Below are 12,802 nucleotides of genomic sequence, written 5' to 3'. Positions count from 1 at the left end.
ATTCTGACCCCCAGAACTATAAAATAATAAATTTGTGTTGTTTGAAGCCTCTATGTTTGTGGTGATTTGTTATAGCACCCATAGCAAACAAATACAAAAACATATATCCACACAAAGACTTGTAAGCATCAATGTCCATAGCAGCTTTATTTGTAATAGACAAATATCCACCAATATGGATAAACAAATTATGGAATATCCACGCAATGGGATTCTACTCACATACTGCATTATTCCCTGTACCTGGCATTCTGAAAAGGGCAGAACTTCAGGGACAGAAAATAAATGAGGAACTGCCAGGGGCTGGGTGGGTGATAGAAATGACTACAAAGGTATACAAGGGAAGTTTTCTGGGTGATTGTAATGGTAGTTACATAATTGTAGGCATTTGTTGAACTTACAGAACTATATCCCTAAAAAGGGCAAATTTTTCTGTATATAAATTTTACTTCAGTAACTTTGGCTTAGAAAATGGAGAGGTGAGAGACATAACAAGGAAAAAGAAGGACGTGGCTGGGTGCAGTGGCTCACACCTGTAATCCCAGCATTTTGGGAGGCCAAGGCAAGTGGATCACCTGAGGTCAGGAGTTTGAGACCAGCCTGGCCAAAATGGTGAAACCCCATTTCTACTAAACATACAAAAAATTAGCTGGATGTGGTGGTGCGCACCTGTAATCCCAGCTACTTGGGAGGCTGAAGCAGGAGAATCTCCTGAACCTGGGAGGTGGAGGTTGCAGTGAGCTGAGATCATGCCATTGCACTCCAGCCTGGGTGACAAGAGCAAAACTCCATCAAAAAAAAAAAAAAAAAAGGAAGGGCCTCAGACCAAATATCGAATTCAGGTGGGATTGTAAGTTCCTTTAAGACACAAGAAAGATTTATGGCAGTGCCTCATAGAAGCTTTCCAGTAGAGAAAAGCTCCTCTAAGGATCTAAAGGCCATGCCTTACAGGCACTTTCCATTACATGACAAGCCTTTTTAAGATCTTAAAGGCATTGATCTACAGTGATCTCAATGGGAACCCACGGTAGAAAAGGGCTTATCTCAAAGAGATTTGTGATTTTGGCTTTTCTTTAATGGCATGAATCTTGATAAGGTTTGTAGGAAACACACAATGTTTTTAATAGAATTGTTCTGGTGGAAGCTGTGCCAGCTTGAACTGAAAGTAACAGAGAGAATAGAAAATAAAATGAGGTCTTTGGGTTTCCAAACTTCTATAGGTAAGAAGCAAGCCAAGAAAAACCCTCAGCTGCAAACATGGCTGTACTTTATGGAAAATAACAGTGACTCAGAATCATATCTAGGGAACAATCATGAATCCCAGTCAAGGAATTGGCAACATTTAGCAACATTTGCCCGGCTGGATTTTAGAATTGCTATGGACCAGTGATTTACCTCCCATTTTCTACCTCTTTAAATGTGAGTGCCTATAATAGTTATCTTGTGCCTGACCCATGACTGCATGTTGAGTGTGTAAGAAGCAGTTAACTTGCTCTTTACTTTATAGATGTTCAGGTCAAAAAGAAAGGTACTCAAAGAGCTGTCCCCAAAGTATCATACCTGAGGAGCATCATGTGGGCCTGGACCTATTTAGATAATAAAATCCTGGACCTTGATACTAAACCTGATCCTGTAATGGGATGAAACTCCTGGGAGGTCTCAGAAGAGTGTATTTTACATGTGAAATGGATATGAATTGTTGTGGCCAGAGAGTGAGCTTGGCACATTATATTTTCCGAAAATGTCTGCAGTAGTATTTCCCAACCCATGTGCCCTCCTAGAACTTTGCAACTCCTCCATGAAGAGGTGGAATCTATGTCCCATCCCCACTTGAGCTTGGTTTGGCATTTCTGACTTTCTTGACTGGTGGAGTACAGTAAAAGTGATACCATGTGACTTCTGAGGCTAGGTCACAAAAATACCATATACTTCTGCCTTGATTTATTGAGATGCTCAATCTTGAAACCCAGCCACCATGCTGTGAGGAAGCCCAAGTAGCCTTTGAAGAGACCCAGATGGAGAGGAACCAGAGTTCTCAGTCTAATGCCCTGGCTGAGCTCCTAACCAATGGTTAGCACCAAGATGCCACGTGAGTGAGCTATCTTGGAAGTGGATCTTCCCACCCACACTGAGCTGTGTCAGCTGAAGCCCCATGCAACAGACACAAGCTGACCCCACTAAGTCCTGTCCAAATTGCTGATTCACAAGCAAAATAAGTGATTATTATTTATTTCAAGCCACTAAGTTATGGGGTACATTGTTACACAGTAATGAATAAACAGAACCTTTACCTAGAGGTCTCTAAAAATAGTATAGAAATGAACTCAGAGCCAAAGCAATAAGAAAAATATTGATAGATGAGTACTTTAAAATGTAAAGCTTCTGCATACCAAAAAGAGTCATAGACAACATTAAAAGTTAAAGATATCCATTTCCAGGTATATACACACAAGAATTGAGAGCAGGGACTTAAAAAGATATTTGTATACCCATGTTCATAGCAACACTATTCACAATAGCCAAAAGATGGAAAAAATCCAAGTGTCCATCGATGGATGAATGGATAAGCAAAAATGTGGTCTATCCACACAATGAAATATTATTCAGCCTTAAAAAGGAAGGAAGTTCTGACATAGGCTACAACATGAATGACACTTGAAGACATCATGCTAAGTGAGATAAGCCAGACACACAAAAAAGATAAATATTGTATGATTTCACTTATGTGAGGTTCCTGGAGTAATTATAGAGACAGAAAGTAGAATAATGGCTACCAGGGGCTGGGGGAGGGAGAATGGGGTGTTACTGTTATAATGGGTGCAGTTTCAAATTTGGGTGATGAAAGTTTTGGAGATGGATGGTGGCGATGGTTGCACAACAGTGTCAGTGTACTTAATGCCACTGAACTGAACTCTTTCTTTTTTTTTTTTTGAGTCTCACTCTGTCGCCCAGGCTGCAGTGCAGTGTCACGATCTCAGATCACTACAACCTCCACTCCCAGGTTCAAGGGATTCTCGTGCCTCAGCCTCCCAGGTAGCTGCGATTACAGGCATGCACCACTGCACTCAGCTTTTTTTTTTTTTTTTTTTTTTTGTATTTTTAGTAGAGACAGGGTTTCACCATGTTGGCCAGGCTGGTCTCGAACTCCTGACCTCAAGTGATCCACCCCACCTCAGCCTCCCAAAGTGCTGGGATTACAGGCATGAGCCACCGCACCCGGCCTGAACTGGACTCTTAAAAATGGTTTAAAGGGTAAATTTTATGTTATGCGTATTTTACCACCATAAACAAGATAATTCAAAGACAAATAGAACACGGGAAAAATATTTGCAAAAATAACGGCTATATATTGCCAGTTTTTAAAAACATAGGCAAAGATAGAAACATGCAATGCAAAATAAGAAGAATTAGGATGAGGAGGAGAAATAAAAATGGCTAAAAACCAATTTGGAAATATATCCAATCTCTCTAGTGAGCAGTTTTAGTGGTGTGTGGGATAATATCATATATAGCTGTTGAGCGTGTAAATTAGCATCTTTCTGGAAGGCAGTTTGGTTCTATGCATGACATCTTTTTTTAAAAAGTTCCATGACCCCCCAATTGCAGTATTAGGAATTAAGTATAAAACATTAGTTAGATAAAATAGATATAAGGGCAAGCAATAGAGGATGGCTAATAATCAGACAAAAGTTTAAATCAACCTACAACCCCCAGTAAGAGGAGGTTCGTAAATAAATGCTGGCACAACCGTGGACTATGCAAACTTTAAAAGGGACGACATTCTTCTATATTTATTGACATGCCGAGGTGTGCATGACATATTTTAAGTGAAAAAGATGCAGATTAAGAGACAATATGTACAGTATGGGGGCGGAGAGTGCATGTGTCTGAATACATTAGAAGTCTAGAAGAAATGTTAACCATGCTCATTTGTGGGTAGTGGAACTCCAGATAATTTTTTTCTTCCTTACACTCATCTATTTTTTTCTTTTTCGGGGCTATGAGCATATATTCCATCAGGAAATTTTAGAAGACCTTTTTTTTTTTTTTTTTTTCCCCACAATTACAGAAAAGCACAGATGTGGTCCTGGCTGGAGAGGGAAGAATCCCACTGCTCTTCTCATTTGAGGATCTCAAGGCACATCAAAAAACATCTGCTGAGGACGTGGCAGACCCTAAAGATGCCTCGGTCAAAGTTGCCCTCCCTAGAGAGTTCCAGTCCCAGTCTGGTCCCGGTCCAGTCCACACAGAGCATTCACCGACACTCCTCAAATCCTCCATCATCTGCGCAAGTGGAGTAGATAAAGTTCATAAGAATCCGGGATCTCATTCACCACCTCTTTTCCCATCTTTCCATGGCATTGGGCTCCTCCTGGGACACCTGCTTCCCTGTTTTCTGTTGCTTCCTCCTGCCTTAAGATGGTGACATTGAGCAGACATGATCAAAAGATGTCCCCAGAAGCCAACCTTCTCTAAGCAGAATCTGATTCTGGGTTCTCTGAATGCTGCCTCTCCACTACCCCACAAAGAAAGCTGAAACTGGGGAGCTTCCTGTTAAGGGAGAACAGTTTTCTTCTTGCCTTTCCTAGTGAGTTCTTTCTACCTGGAAGATGGATGTGTGGCCTGGAGCTGCAGCAGCTATTTTGTGTCCACGAGGAAGTCTCATATCCTAAGAAAATGAAGCAGGAAATTAGAAGAAACTGATGTCTCTGGTAGCTTCTTTGATGCTTTGCATATCTTTGAGCTGCCTGCCCCGAACTCTTTATTTTGTGAAATAAAGTATGTTTAAGCCAGATTATCAGAGGTTTACAGGCAGAGATGATCCTAATTGATCTCTTGGGGTTTCCGTCATGTCCACAATGCCTGGGCTTAGCCCTAAGTATAGAGGCTGTGGTGTGTGTGTGTGTGTGTGTGTGTGTGTGTGTGTGTGTGTAGGGGGTGCGTCCCTTTCAACTGCTGGCAGCACTGTTCTCTCTATTGCAATTCTTCTCTATGCTCATTTAATCTTTGTAACAACCCTCAAGGGAGGTACCATTGCCATCTTCCTTTCACAGCTGGGAAATTGAGGCTTCCAGAAGATAAGTGACTTGCTTAAGTTTACACTAATCTGAGGACCCTTCCTATGACATTACGTGATTCAGCCAGGGCAGAAGACAGTCTTGTTAATGGTTGTTGTGGTTACTGAGGCCATTTCTTGGTTCTCTGGAGAGTCCTCAAACCTAGGCCTTTGCTTTAAGCTTAACAAATAGCACAGTGATGAAGAGTGCAGACCATGGTCTCAGGAAGATTTGAATTCAAATTCTAGTTCCCTCAGAGTTCCAGTTCAGCCCTCTGGGAAGTAGACACCAAGGTGGAAGTGAACTTGCAAGAGATTTATTGAGGAAGATACCAATGAAGAATAAAGGGGAGGGGAAGCCAGGCACGGTGGCTCACGCCTGTAATTCCAGTGCTTTGGGGGACCAAGGTGGGAGGATGCTTGAACCCAGGAGTTCAAGACCAGCCTGGGCAACATAGTGAGACCCCATCTCTACAAAAACATTAAAAAATGAAAGAGCTGGGCACTGTGACTCACACCTGTAATCCCAGCACTTTAAGAGACCAAGACGGGTAGATTGCTTGAGCCCAGGAGTTCAAGACCAGCCTGGGCAACATGGCGAAACCTCATCTCTACAAAATAATAATAATAATTATTATTATTATTATTATTATTATTTTAAAATTAGCCAGGCATGGTAGAACACGCCTATAGTCCCAGCTACTTAAGAGGCTGAGATGGGAGGATCACTTGAGCTCAGGTGGTCGAGGCTGCAGTGAGCTATGATCACACTACTGAACTCCAGCCTGGGTGACAGAGTAAGACCATCTCTAAAAAAAAAAAAAAGAAAGAAAGAAAGAAAAGAAAAGAAAATGTAAAGGATAAAGAGGAGAGAGTAGGAGGGGGAACGCCTTCAGATCCTGATGCTGGTCTGACACCTGGGAAGGGAGACGGGAATGATAAGGACGAAAGACGGGAGGAGGAGCCTCAGATTGCAGTACAGCTCTGAGAAAGTCCCCAGGCTGATGGGGAGCCCAGAGCAAGGGTTGCCTGTCCCCATCTTGGGCTGGCGTGACCCAGCTCTCCCACCTCGGCTGTGCCCAGTCATTGGCTGGGAGCAGTCAATGGACACCATGTCAATCTGGAGATGTGGCGCTGGGGGCTGTCACCAACACCTTGAGGAAAGAGGTGCTCTCTTGAAAGGAGAGTGGCACATTCCACGGCCACCACCCCCCTCAACATGAGCAAGTCCCAGCACCTCACTTAGCCTCAGTGCGCTCATCTGTGAAATGAGGGTGGTAATAATGGTGCCTATCTCTCAAGGTTGGCCCGAGGACTAAATTGGCATAATTTACACCAAGGCTTAACTGAGCGCCTGCCACATGGGAAGCGCTCAAAGAAAGGCAGCTATTTTTAATAAGGAAAATTCCCTGCCTGTCTTTCCCACCTCCACCTCCCCAGGAACCAACCCTGTGCATCCCTTCTGTGTTGAGATCTGCTAGGAGCTCAGTTCAAGGCAGTGACAGATGCTATCCTGCAGGTGCCAGGGGCTCACATCTCAGCTTTCCTGGCAATGAGGTCATTTGTGCACCCACAGAGCCAAGCAACAGAGGCTGGCGGAGGGGCCCCGCCCCAATGATCTACCTCCCCAGCCCCCAGGAGAGCAGGGAGTTCCCAAGCGAGGATGTGACATTGACACTCTAGGGGACACCGATGTTTTGGGTCAATCACGGTGGGATCTCAGGCTGAAAGGGCAGAGGCCAGCTCGTCTGAAACCCTCCTCTGAAGGTGAAGTAGTGGGTGGCTCAGAGCAGTCAGGGATGGGCCCAAGGTCTCAGTTCCCATCTTTCATCAAGGCAAGGAATGACACCAAGGGAGATGCTAGTGGGCTGGGGAACACGGTGCAGCCCTGGGCAAGTTCTTTGCCATGCATGGGTTATGGGTTAGGTGATCTGGCTTGTGTGTAGCCTTTTTCTTCAACTTCTTTACCTGTAAAATGGGTACAGCTGGACTTCTCTCAAGCTAGCCACTCATGGAAATGAAATAATGATGGAAATACCCACCAGAAATATTAGTTACAATGTCCTGAGAATGTACAATGTGCCAAGTCCTGTGCCACACACTTATAAACGTTGGCCACTTAATCTTCACAAAACCGTGAAGTGGAAACTGTGATTGTACCCAGATTGTACCCATTTGGCAGATATGGAAACTGAGGCTGTGAGAGGCTAGCTGAGCTACTGTACTCATGCAGCTGAGAGGTGAGACTGATGGAGGCCGTGGGCCCTCTCAGCTCTGCTCAGCCTGGTCCTGCTCTCATCGTACACTAGAGCGTGGAGATCTTCCATGTATCATTGTTTTAATGGCAAAACAACCCAGCTATCCATTCATAGGGGATCAAATAAATAACCCACGTGATCTTTACATAATGAAAATTGCTGCATCAATTAAAAAGAACAAGGCAGGCTGGGCATGATGGCTCATGCCTGTGATCCCAGCACTTTGGGAGGCCAAGGTGGGAGGATCACTTGAGGCCAGTAGTTCAAGACCAGCCTGAGCAACATAGTGAGACACTGTCTCTAACAGTAAAAAAAAAAAAAAAATTAAAAAATAGCCATGGTGGCACGTGCCTGTGGTCCCAGCTACTCCGGAGGTCGAGGCTGCAGTGAGTTTTGATCACAGCACTGCACTCAAGCCTAAGTGACAGAGCAAGACCCTGTCTCAAAAAAAAAAGAAAAAAGAAAAAGAAAAAAGAACAAGGCAGCCCATGTGCCCCTATAGGGAACAATTTCTAAGATAGGCAGTTGACACTTGAACAACACAGGTTTGAACTATGCAGATCTATTTACACGTGGATTTTTTTCAAGCTGACTGCGGGACTTGAGTATGCAAGGATTTTGGTATACGAAGGGGTCCTGGAGCCAATCCTCCACTTATGCCAAGGGACAACTGTCTTGTTAAGAGAAGAAAGCAAGGGCCAGGCGCAGTGGCTCATGCCTGTAATCCCAACACTTTGGGAGGCCAGGGCTGGGGGATCGCTTGAGCCCAAGAGTTTGAGACCAGCCTGAGCAAAGTGGCAAGACCTTCTCTCTATAAAAGAATCAATAATTTTTTTAAAAAAATAAGAAAGCAAGGAATAGAAATCATGTTTTAAACGAGCCTGTTTGGAGGTTTTTTTAATGCGTAACATGGCACTAATTTTATTTAAATTTTTTATTTCTATGACAGTATTTTCTTCCTACTGAGGGAAAATTCTCATAACAAAACTTATGCAGGAGCTGAACTATGTCTAGCAGGTGAACACACCAAATGAACTCTGGCAACTTTTGGGGAGATGTGGGCCTTTTCTTTCTACTGTATGTACTTCTCTTGTGTTTGGTTTTTATAACAAGAAAAATTGCTTTTGTTAGAAAAATTAATACAAAAAGCAATGCATGTCCAATACAGAAAATATAATATAGTAATGAATAAAGAAGAAAATTAAAATTACCCAAACGACGAGCCCTCCAGAGGCAAGCCCTGGCAATGCAGTAGGGTACTCGTTTCTCTTCAGAAAAGGTGATTTCCTGCCAAAGGGAACGTTCTCAGGCTGCTCTAGGGTCCGCCTGAAACCCTCCTAAACCCTCTTGAGAAACACGCAGGCCTCACAGACTGTTGAGCAAAGTGCACTACCTTTGATCCAACATTCCCATTCTAGAAGCGCATCCTAAGGAAATAATTGGATACTCGGACAGTGTAGAAATTCTACAAGAACGGTGGCTGCATCGCTATTTATAATTGGGAAAATCATGTAAATGCCCATTAGTGGGGGAATGGTTGAATAAAACCTGAACATCTGTGAGATGGAACATTCTACAACCATTTTAATAATGATGTGGATCAATATTTATTGACATGGAATGATTGCCTTGTTATATTATTAGGGAAATAAGTGGTTATGAAACCGTATGATGGTATGACCCCAATTTTTGTAAAAAAAAAAAATACATATAATACACACACACACATATATGTATGTGTGTATGCTTAAAAATATACACCACCATGTTACCAGTTATTTCTGGGTAGAGGGACAGGAAGTGATTTTTTAAATGTCTAATTTTCCCACAGTAAATGGATATTATTTTACACTTTTTAAAACTAAAAACTAGATAACATGCTAGCACAGTCTCACTTTGGGGCCTCTGCCCTGGCACTTTCCTCTGCCTGAAACGCTTTTGCTCAAATATTCTCCACTTTCTTCACATCTTTGTTCAAATGTCATTTTCTCCAGGAGGCTTCCTGACCACTCAATTTAAAATTGTGTCTTGGCTGTACACAGTGGCTCACGCCTGTAATCCAGCACTTTGAAAGGCCAAGGCAGGAGGATGGCTTGAGGCTGGGAGTTCAAGACCAGCCTGGGCAACAAAATGAAACATTATCTATTATTTAAAAATTTTTTTTTAAATAGCTGGGCATGGTGGCACACATCTGTGGTCCCAGCTACTCGAAGGCTAAGGTGAGAGGATGGCTTGAGCCCAGGAGTTCCAGGCGGCAGTGAGCTATGATGGTGCCACTGCACTCCAGCCTGGGTGACAGAGAGAGACCCTGTCTCAATAAAGTATATTTAAAAAAAAGTCAGCCGAGTACCGTGGCTCACGCCTCTAATCCCAGCACTTTGGGAGGCCAAAGCGGGCGGATCACAAGGTCAAGAGACGAGACCATCCTGGTCAACATGGTGAAACCCCGTCTCTACTAAAAATACAAAAATTAGCTGGGCGTGGCGGCGCGCACCTATAGTCCCAGCTACTCAGGAGGCTGAGGCAGGAGAATCACTTGAACCTGGGAGGCAGAGGTTGCAGTGAGCTGAGATCGCACCACTGCGCTCCAGCCTGGCGACAGAGTGAGACTCCGTCTCAAAAAAAAAAAAAAAAAAAAAAAAATCGTGTTTATCTCTCTCTTTCTTCCTTTTTTTCTCTGTCTGTCTTCCCTCTTACCCTGTTCTATTTTCCTATTTTACTCCATAGAAGGTATCAACTTCTAACCTCCTAGGTCGTTTGCTTATTTATTACGTTTGTCATCTAGGACCTCCTGCCCACCGGCCCCCAGCAGGAAGGACTGCTCCAGGAGGGCAGGAATTGGAATTTGTGTCTGTTTTGTTCCCTGTTGACTCCCAGGGCATAGAACAAGGCTTGGCACACAGTAGGAGCTTAGTAAATATTTGAGTAATGAATGAATGAAATCTAAACAAGCAAATGGTTTTCCTTTATGAAGACGTTATTTCATCCTCACTCTTCTGATTTTCAGAAGCAGCAGCACGGATGAGACGGGTCTGGCAGGCCTGGCGGGGGACAGGTGGGAGGAAAGATGTCCCTCGCCCTCTCCAGATTCTGCGCCCTTCGTTCGCCAGCGGGAAGCCGTGGCTGCGCGGAGCCCTAAAGTAGCACCGCCCCCTGCTGGACAGTTTGGAGAAATGCAGCGCGGACGCTCAGCGACTGGGCCAGATACATTTCAAACAAGTACACCTGGGAATTTGGAAAGGAACAGGATGGAAAGGTCATTGGGGGTGAGGCAGCCAGATGGATCTGCGGGAGGCCTTTTCAGAAAGTAAGAGGAGCCGAAAAAAAAAATGCAGCCCATTCTCTCAGCTGCGGGACCCGGATTCAAGCAGAGTCCGCGTCTCGCAATAGATGGGTTTCTCCTGTTGAGGCCAAGGCTGACCTTGATGGAAGCCAGGTGCAATTCAAGGCCCACTCCCAGGGATCTCTTTTTGGAATTTCTGGTTTCCCTAGGTTTCCTCGCAGGTTTTGTGGCGAGCATGTATCCTTTTATCAAACCCACTCCACAAAACAAGAATTTCAAACCAAGTTTTTACCCAGACTTTTTAACAAATGTGCACATGCAGTTTCAGAAAGAGGAAATGTATTAGCGTATTAGTCCACTCTCACACTGCTATAAAGAATTACCTGAGACTGGGTAATTTATGAAGAAAAGAGGTTTTACGGACTCACAGTTTCGCAGGCGTAACCAGCAGTATGACTGGGAGACCTCAGGAAACTTACAATCATGGCAGAAGGCAAAGGGGAAAGAAGCACCTTCTTCACACGGTGGCAGGAGAGACAGAGAGAGAAGTGAGGAGCGCTCTGTCACGAGAATAGCAAGCGGGAGGGGGAGGTCCGCCCCCGTGATACAATCACCTCCCACCAGGCCCTTCCCCTGAGAAGTGGGGAATACAATTGGAGATGAAATTTGGATGGGGACACAGAGCCAAACCCTATCAATTAGCCAAGTCAAGATTGTTCATTGACTTGACATTTTTACTGTGAATTTACGGTGTGCCAGCCATGGTTCTGGGTGCTGGGGCTACAGCAGCAAAAAAGACAGACAAAAACCTCAGCCTTTATGGAGCCAATATTACAGTAAAAGAGACAAATCCCTAACGCACAAATAAATGAAAATATCTAACTAAAAACTAAGGTAAGTGCCCTGAAAGAGAAAAACAAAGTGTTACCAAAAAAAAAATTTTTAAAAAGAGCAGACTTCAATTTTGGGAATCCACACTGAAGACATGAGATTTAATCTGAATTCCTCTCCCAGGAGCCAGGGGCAGTCTACGGGGAGAAAGGAATAGCAAGAGAGAAGCTGGAAGTTTCCAGGCTTTCGGTCTTAATTCAATATCCCCCCAGAGAAGAATAACTTGTCCCTTTTAGTAGATGTTTGCTCTGTAGTAAAAGGATAGCATAGGAGTCTAGAATCAGGGTCCTGGGTTCAAATCCTGGTTCTGCCCCCTTCCTTAGTTTCTACTTCTTCTGTTCCTTAGAGTTATTATAAGGATTTAATGAGATAATAGAGATGTAGCTGTAGACACAGCACCTGGCAAATGGTCAATAAGCAGTCGTCATTACTGTTTAAAGGCTCTGAGAAGATCTGCAACTGGGGAAACTGTTGAACTAGACTCACTTGTTGGCTATAGAAATTTTTTTTTTTTTAGACAGAGACTCACTCTGTCGCCCAGGCTGGAGTGCAATGGCATCATCTCAGTTCACTGAAACCTCCGCCTCTCAGGTTCAAGAGCTTCTTCTGCCTCAGTCTCCCAAGTAGCTGGGATGACAGGCATGAGCCACCACACCCAGCTAATTTTTGTATTTTTAGGAGAGACGGAGTTTCACCATGTTGGCCAGGCTGGTTTCGAACTCCTGACCTCAAATGATTTGCCCACTTCTGCCTCCCAAAATGCTGGGATTACAGGTGTGAGCCACCGTGCCCAGCCTATAGAACCATTTTGTTGCAGGATATTGTGTACCCTACCATATATATTGGGGAAATATTACTTCAGTTACTGGGGGTGGGTAGAGCAGACATTATTCATTGCCTACCCCAAGTCCATTTGCTATCTTTTTTCTTGCTAATAAACTCTGGTTATGTTCAGGATTAGGCCAAAGAACCTTGGATCTCAAAGCAGGTGGGCCAGACTTGGTCTAGACGTGGGTGCTTTACCTCGTTCTGGCCAGTGAAATGTATGAAAAGTCTCCTAGGGGCTTCCCCATGAAGATATTGTCCTCTATGAGAAGTAAAGAAACACTTTCACCTGACCCACCGCCACTGCCCCCGCCCCAGCTCCTGCTTTGAACGTAGTGTTGTGAGGACAGGACACTTGGCTCTGCTGCCACCATCTTGGGAGCACAAGAGGGAACACCCACAGAGTCACAGAGACAACTCTGGGGTCCCCAATCATGTCCAGCTGCTGAACAACCCTGGAACTGTCTGTTCCCCAACTCCTTGAGAGAA

The 12,802-nt window shown here is 44.2% G+C and overlaps 1 protein-coding gene and 1 long non-coding RNA gene across 3 annotated transcripts in view; one reads left to right on the top strand and one right to left on the bottom strand.

Moving 5' to 3' along the window:
- MYL2 (myosin light chain 2) overlaps window positions 1-12,802 on the top strand; it is a 44,174-nt gene that overhangs the window by 7,266 nt on the left and 24,106 nt on the right. The window lies entirely within an intron of this gene.
- On the bottom strand, window positions 10,274-11,122 carry LOC129460431 (uncharacterized). Its single transcript, XR_008650224.1, has 2 exons — window positions 11,026-11,122; window positions 10,274-10,539 (listed from the first exon to the last, which is right to left on the bottom strand). It is a non-coding gene; the product is annotated as an uncharacterized lncRNA (long non-coding RNA).

This window comes from Symphalangus syndactylus, chromosome 13 (genome assembly GCF_028878055.3).
Source record: "Symphalangus syndactylus isolate Jambi chromosome 13, NHGRI_mSymSyn1-v2.1_pri, whole genome shotgun sequence".
Classification (NCBI taxonomy): Eukaryota; Metazoa; Chordata; class Mammalia; order Primates; family Hylobatidae; genus Symphalangus; species Symphalangus syndactylus.
This window is presented reverse-complemented; position numbering and strand designations above follow the sequence as displayed.